We start from the raw sequence: 8,017 nt of genomic DNA, 5'->3' as shown, positions 1-8,017 counted from the left end.
AATATCTACATACATATAAATAGCTACATCCATACAAATATCTACATACATACAAATATCTACATATATACACATATCTACATACAGTCACATATAATTTTTAACTCCACCATCCCGTTCCGACTAATTAAAGTTTTCCGTCGGCCATCCGGTCAAGAATAATAAAATAAAAAATTACACCAACCGACGTGAAAATTTTTTGGTCATTGTGTTTTATTTACCATCAAACTTTTTAGTATTTTGTTCGGTATTTGGTATTTACTCCGTAAAATTTATTTCACTTAAACGAGAAAAATACCAGCACTCCATTGGATGCGTAGCATCCTCCGTCCACCAATTTTTGTGGTATATTTTTAGTATTTTTCCCTCGGAATATTAAATCAAATTAAAGCAATACCAATATTAAATTATCAACCGATCGCATCCTCCAGCCAAAAAATTTTGGTATTTTTACAATTTACAATATTACAATTACTCCACCGGGGACTATATATATACACATAGTTGGTATTTTCCGCCCTCGATTTATCCAAACGCAAATACCAGCAAAAATATACCAAACTTGATCCCAACCATAATACTATACCAAAAGGGTTAAATATTATAGTATTACTTCTCAACGGGTGATATTCGAACTCCTTAGTCACCGTTCCTAATCCGTATCATTGGGTTTAATTCCGCAAAGTAACCAGGGCTGTTCTTGCTTCCAATTTATATTTCTCCGATCCACTACTTTTTCTTGTCGACACCTCGTTCCACTGTTCAACAAGTGGGCCAGGTTTCCTATTTATCCGACATAAACAAAGGAGCAGATTCTGACCCAAAAAAAGGTCATTTCTTTTAAATGTCCGTTGGAAGTGATAACAACAAGTTGTCTATTCCAGCTGCCGTAGTCCCAGGCATATCCGTAGATCCGCCCACACCCGAACTAACCGCCAAGACCTCGTCGCCCCGAAAAAGGGTCCCAAATCGCTCTAACCAAATTTACTGAGGTCTCAGATCGAATCCAGAGCAAACACCCCTTCGCCGATCCCTCCTACTCTGTCCATGCTGAACAACAGCGAAGAAATACGCGCGTTATGGGACCGCATCAAGGCAGAATACGATGAATGCACCGGGTGCATAGCAGAAGCCGGAGACAGTGCAGCTGATAGTTTGCCAGTTCTCAAGGCTAAATACGGCTACTGCTATTCCGTTAACGAGAGATGTGGGGCTCAGATCGCGGATATGATAGCCCAGGCTCCCCAAGTTCAAGCTGTTCCTACCCAGACTTACATTTCCTCTGGATGTCGGCTGCCTCCGTGCGATACCGAGGTTTTTACCGGAGATTATCTGCGGTGGCCGACCTTTAGGGATTTGTTTACGGCCATTTATATTAACAATGACGACAGTCGAAAAATTGTTTCACCTAAATGCTAAAACAAGCGGCGATGCACACACGATAGTGTCGAACTCCCCCCTTACTAACGACGGCTTTCGCTCAGCTTGGGCTAACCTAACTGAGCGTTTCGAAAACAAGCGGTTGTTAGTAAATAGCCAATTAAAAATACTTTTCAATGTGCAGTCCGCTAATCAGGAATCTGGGTCAGCTATCCGTGAACTTCAACGTACCATCCAGGGTTACCTTACGGCTTTAGAAATGTCCGGAATTGAAACCGAAAATTGGGATTGCCTCCTAGTGTAGATGTGCTCCTCCAAACTTCCTAAGCTCACGCTATCCTTGTGGGAACAGTCCCTGCACAATAAGGCAGAAATTCCGACGTGGCAGGAACTGAACGCCTTAGAAGCCATAGACGACGTACGGCCGTCAGGCTCGAGTCAATCTCTGCCCAAAACATCCGCCCCCACTGCAGCGCCTCGAAGAATAAATTCTTACGAGACAAGGGTAGCACCCAAGCCAAAAGGATGTGACCTTTGTAAGAAGGAAAACCATCCTTTCCGCACATTTGCACGGTTCCTCCAGATGACGGTCGACGAGCGTTCGGCATACATAAAGAGGAAGCAGCTGTGTCTAAACTGCTTCGCACGAGGGCATCAGCTGCGTGATTGTGAGAGCACTCATAGTTGCTTTACGTGCCGCGCCCGCCATCACACCTTACTACGCAGAGGCAACTCCTTCCAATCGCCTTCGAATCCCGCCTCAAGACCCAGATCAAGACCAAGTACACCAGTTGCCACCGCTTCCCGGTCCACGGACTCTACAGTCCAAAACAAGGAAGAACGCTATAGTCGAGTACCTCGTCTATCAGATACCCGTTACTCATCTATATGGAGATATGCAAGCATCAAAGCGAGATTAAAATGCGCCACCTACCGGCGGTATACAGATTTAAGCGTTATGGGCGTTAGAGTGGGCGTAGCAAATTTATTTTTGGATCAATCGATAGGTATCGACGAGACCAATACATTTCAGTTAAAATTTTTTATCTAGCATGAAAATTGTGGGCGTCACAGGTTTTCGCGGTTTGTGGGCGTTAAAGTGGGCGTGGCAAACTTTTTTTTGGGTCAATCGATAGGTATTGATGAGAACAATACATTTCAGTTAAAATTTTTATTCTAGCATCAAAACTGTAGGAGCCACAGTTTTGGGCGGCTTGTGGGCGTTAGAGTGGGCGTGGCACTGTGCCGAAACAAACTTGCGCTGCGTAAGAAGCTCAGGAATCTGCACGCCAAATCTCAATAGCCTAGCTCCCATAGTTTCCGAGATCTCAGCGTTCATCCGGACGGACAGACAGACGGACAGACGGACATGGCTAGATCGACTCGGCTAGTGATCCTGATCAAGAATATATATACTTTGTGGGGTCGGAAACGCTTCCTTCTGCCTGTTACATACTTTACGACGAATCTAGTATACCCTTTTACTCTACGAGTAACGGGTATAATTACTTTGCGACGGGGTATAGATCCGTCTTGCTGGGCACCGCCATAATTGACATATGTCACCTGGGGTCGAATTTTAAAGCTCGTGCCTTGATAGATTCAGGATCAGAGGCAACCTTTATTTCTGAGCGGCTGTTCAAACTAATTAAGTTGCCTTACCAGGTAATCCGAGCCCAAGTATCAGACGGTATCCGCTGAATCCAAAAAGCTCTGTCAGTTTACCATCCGTTCTCCGACCAGGCCTGTCTTGCAAATAAACACGACGGCCTATGTTCTTCCTCAATTAGCTGGAAACCTTCCATCTTGTCCGATTCCGCAACAGTTTCTACGGGATCTTTCCGAACTGTCACTAGCGGATCCAAAGTTCTACGAGAGCGCACAGATAGATATTCTGGTCGGGGCCGACATACTGCCATCCATTCTCCTAAGCGGCACCCGGCCGAATATTTGTGGCTCTCTCCTCGGGCAAGAAACCATTTTCGGGTGGATCCTAACAGGACCCGTTCCTGCTCCAAGGGAAAATCAGATTTCCGTTTTTTCCACACGAATCTCCCACACAGTTGACACGTCCCTGGATAGACTTCTCACCAAATTTTGGGAGGTGGAGGATCTGCCAGTAAAAGTGACAAAATCTTCCGATTTGGCATGTGAGGAAAATGTTCTCCGAACGACTACGAGAGACGATAACGGCAGGTATGTCGTAAGTCTTCCGTTTCGTGATCCTCAAAACGTAAAATCCGCCCTCGGTCACTCCAGATCCTCCGCGTTGTCGCAGTTCCTAAGAACCGAGCAACGCCTAAAGAGGGACTGTCAGCCAAATACGACTCCGTGATTCAAGAGTATCTCGACCTCAATCACATGAAAGAAGTTATTACCTTCCGCATCATGCCGTGCTCAAGTCGGAAAGTACAACCACTAAGTTACGTGTGGTTTTCAATGCCTCTAGCCCTTCAGATAATGGGGTCAGTTTAAATGATATCCTTCATGCTGGCCCAGTCTTACAGTCCGATCTAACTATCCAGATCCTGAAGTGGCGATATTTCCAATACGTCTACAGTGCCGATATCGAGAAAATGTATCGGCAGATATGGGTAGATCCGAAGCATTCCCCGTTCCAGCGCATCTTATTCCGCAACAGCGAGGGGCACATTCGAGATTTCGAATTACAGACGGTAACTTTTGGAGTCAATTGCGCGCCATTCCTGGCCATTCGAGTCCTTGGCAACTGACGTGCAGCTCAGCCATCCAAGAGCGAGCAACGTCATTCGAAATCATATGTATGTATCGATGTCCTTTCGGGAGCTGACTCCGCCGAGGACGCTAAGTCCATTGTTCGCGAGCTACAAAGTGCTCTAGATTCCGCGGGGTTTCCATTGAGAAAATGGACCAACAACAAAGAAATATTAGCTCATATCCAAAGCGATCATCTTCTGACAACCGACTTCCTCAAAATCGACACTGAGAGCACAGCCAAAACTCTCGGCGTACGATGGAAGGCGACGTCCGATGAGTTTTTTTTCGTCCCACCAGATTTAGCAACGGAAATCTCCCAGACGAAACGTCAAAACGTCCCAAATTGCCAAGCTGTTTGATCCAGCAGGCTGGCTCGCTCCATTTGTTGTGTGTGCCAAAATCTTTATGCAAGAGATTTGGCTTCAGGATCTAGGCTGGGACGATAAACTTCCAATTGAGCTGTGCCAAAGGTGGAACAGCATTCTCCAGAGCTATTCGGTCCTAGACCAGGTCAGAATACCCAGATGGGTTTCCTTCCGTCCAGAGTTCCGCGTAGAGCATCACGGATTCTGTGACGCCTCGCAAAAGGCATACGGTGCTGCGATCTATGTGCGCGTAGAAGTGGGCCATAAGACGATGGTGCACTTGCTCACGGCCAAGACGCCAGTCAAAACGGTGTCCCTTCCCAGGCTGTAGTTATGTGGGGCTCTTCTTTTGGCCGAGATGGCCGAAGCCATTCTTCCTAATATGCCGAGGCTCCCCAAAATTCCATTGTTGGTCCGATTCCACGATTGTGCTAGCATGGTTAGCCAAACCAGCGTGCCATTGGACTACGTTCGTTACCAACAGGGTGACGAAGATCACCGAGTCCACTGAGGCGGCCAATTGGTCGCACGTTCAATCCGAACATAATCCAGCTGATTTGGCTAGTCGAGGAGTTCCCCTTCAAGAGCTGGTGGATAACCCGCTTTGGTGGCATGGACCCACTTGGCTACAACGTCCACGCGATCATTGGCCCAGCCAGGGAACCGACCTGCCGGTGACTGAGATCGAAAAGCGTGCCGTTAAAGTCCATGTGGCGTCTATGCCGTCAGAAGATTTCCTAGATCGCTTTTCCAATTTAGATAGAGCTTTGAGGGTCCTCGCGTATGTCCATCGATTTGTCCAACGATGTCGAAGACAATCACCGCCTTCCGGGGTCCGTCTAGAGGCCCAGGACGTTGCCGCCGCGAAAGAACTCATGACGATTTGCACTCAGCGCAGGTATTTTTCTGAAGAATACCGCTGCTTGAGTCAGAAGCGTCCTGTGCCCGCGTCGAGTTCGATTCTCTCCCTGAACCCCTTTCTAGATAAGAAAGGGGTAATCAGGGCATGCGGCCGCGTAACGGCCTCCGATGCGGTATGATGAACGACATCCGATAATCCTGCCGTACGAATGTGCACTCTCGCGGCTTATGGTCAATTTCACGCATCTCATTACGTTACATGGTGGCAACCAGTTAGTGGTGCGTCTTACTCGGTCCAGATAATGGGTTCCAAGAATAAAGAACTTGGTGAAGACAGTGGTTAACTCCTGCAAGGTCTGCGTTATCCACAAAAAGAGATTGCAAGTCCAGATGATGGGAAGTTTTCCGAAAGAGCGAGTGTCTTTTTCCCGTCCGTTCACGTACACAGGGATGGACTACGCCGGCCCGTTTGATATAAAAAAAAATTATACCGGAAGAGCTTGTCTCATTACGAAAGGGTATGTGTTGGTTTTCGTTTGTTTTTCTACAAAGGCCATCCATCTAGAGCCTACATCCGACTAAACGACTGAAAAGTTTCTTGCCGCTTTCGCTCGTTTCGTCTCTAGAAGAGGGTGTCCTCGCCAAGTCCAGTCCGGCAACGAAAAGACCTTCGTTGGCGCCTCCACCGTGCTTTCCCGAGACTTCCTGCAAGCCGTTAAGGAGTTCTTCCAAGAGAGCCGCCCAAAACTACCTCGTAACGATCCGCGTTTCTTACACACCTTAGTCCGTAGCCATTATCCACGTCATTGTTAATCAGCCCTGTTTGGTTTTTCCTTATCCACACTCTAAACACGCCGTCCACGTAGCGCTCAGGCTTTGGATAGCAGACGTACTAGAGGTACTCAGTCCTACCGATGCCGAGTCAGCCGCGGAATCCATCCTCTTCGGAAGTGTCAGAGGTTCCTAAAGCTGAGCGCAGAGAAGCGGCTGCGGGCAGCTCTCATTAGCAAGTACTGCGCGAACTGTCTCGCACACGAGCACTCCACTGGGAGCTGTCGTAGCGGTGACCGGTGCAGAACGTGTAACCGGAACCATCACACGCTGCTGCACATGCACGACCTTGTTTCCCGGAAAAATCCCGCTCCAAGCAACAGCCCGCTTCTCCGCAGCGTTCGCTCAGCATCCTCGACGCCAGCTCCGTCGCTCGCCGCACTGCTCCAGCGTCATAGCGTCAATGTCCTCCCGACTGCTGTGGTGATCGTCGAGACCGGAGAAAGGACGTTCGACAGCGCCGCACTCATCGATCCGTGCACCCCGACGCCACCGCGTTTTGTTTGCCGACAACAAACGTGGGCGTTGAGAGCATATGCACGGCGACGATTCGTTCGAAGGTCGACGAGGCCATCAAGCTGGAGGACCACCTCCGAGCCGAACGTGCGCATCCGCACCCCCATCCGTGCGCTCAGTGAGAGCGTCGTCCAGAAATTTAAGGAGCTACCGCTCGCGGATGAGCGTTTCCACCGGCCAGCCACTATTTCATTGATCGTGGGCGCGGACGTCTACCCGAAGGTGATACAGCCGGGCTACCACATGGTCGACGAGGGACTGCCAGTAGCCCACAAGACGGTGTTCGGGTGGATCGTCTCCGGCGCCTGTAAGCAGGCTTGAGGCGTAGGCGACTGGCCGAAGTTCCGTCTCCTTTATTTTTTGCAACGCTAGCTATTTCAAGGGGGGGCGGAATGTTCAGGCCCACTGTCCGGCGAATCTGGACTGGCCCCTCTATCCAGCTGCACCGCTCTACCGCTCTCACGCGCTCCCGCTCTCCTGCGCTGTTCCTAGCTACCTCCATGAAGTCTCCGCTGCGCTTTGGAGCGCAGAGCGGAGCTTAGACTAAATTAGTCCGCCTACTTTTACCAGTTAACTTTTTTTCTCGAGTACATTCTTTTCGATCAAGGAGCAAATACGCGTTTCTCCCCTACAGCTTCCGCCGCACCAGCAGCCAATCGCACCAGCAGCAAACCGCCGAAGACCAGCGCAGAAGCCCGCCGACGCCGCCAGTTTCCCGCCGTCGCCTCCCACGCCATTCCATCAGCGCCACCACGGTACCCCGCTACCCCCCGGCTTACAGTGCTAAATTCTAAAAGTTTTTGGCTTAATGATGAATTGGTCATTAAAGAATTTGTTCCAAACAGACGGAGAACTAATAATAGGCCTTCCACGACTGTACCTGCGCCAAAAAACTGAGCAGTTTATTTTTGGCCTATCAAAATGTTAGGGGACTTAATATAAAGCTACCTAAGCTTTATGCTGACTCCTCTGCCTTTTCTGAAGACATTCTGGCCTTTACTGAGACTTGGCTGAAACCGGAGATATCAGACTCCGAAGTTACCCCTACTTTAACATCGGAAAGAATATACTTTCTTAATCCCAATGACATAGAATTCGTTGATGTTAAAGTTTCTTTGAAATCTTTTTCTATTTATGTAACTTGTTCTTATATTCCACCTGGATCCGATTTAACAATTTATGAGCAACATTTGTATGCTTTCCGAAAGGGATCTTTTAATTGTTTTGGGTGATTTCAATCTCTTTGACATTTCTTGGTCCCTCTCCACTGACTCACTTGTCTCTACCCCTTTATCTGACCATGACTTCGTTGACGGTCTGTTAGAATT

The 8,017-nt window shown here is 48.4% G+C and overlaps 2 pseudogenes; both read left to right on the top strand.

Annotated features, from left to right (window-relative positions):
- Positions 1-1,136: 1,136 nt before the first annotated feature.
- Positions 1,137-2,047, top strand: LOC139353964 (uncharacterized; annotated as a pseudogene).
- Positions 2,048-2,910: 863 nt separating this feature from the next.
- LOC139353952 (uncharacterized) lies at positions 2,911-7,476 on the top strand (annotated as a pseudogene).
- The last annotated feature ends 541 nt before the right edge of the window (positions 7,477-8,017 follow it).

The sequence above is a fragment of the Drosophila suzukii genome (assembly GCF_043229965.1).
Source record: "Drosophila suzukii chromosome Y unlocalized genomic scaffold, CBGP_Dsuzu_IsoJpt1.0 scf_Y1, whole genome shotgun sequence".
NCBI lineage: Eukaryota > Metazoa > Arthropoda > Insecta > Diptera > Drosophilidae > Drosophila > Drosophila suzukii.
Note: the sequence above shows the minus strand (reverse complement) of the source record. Positions and strands in the feature narration are given on the sequence as shown.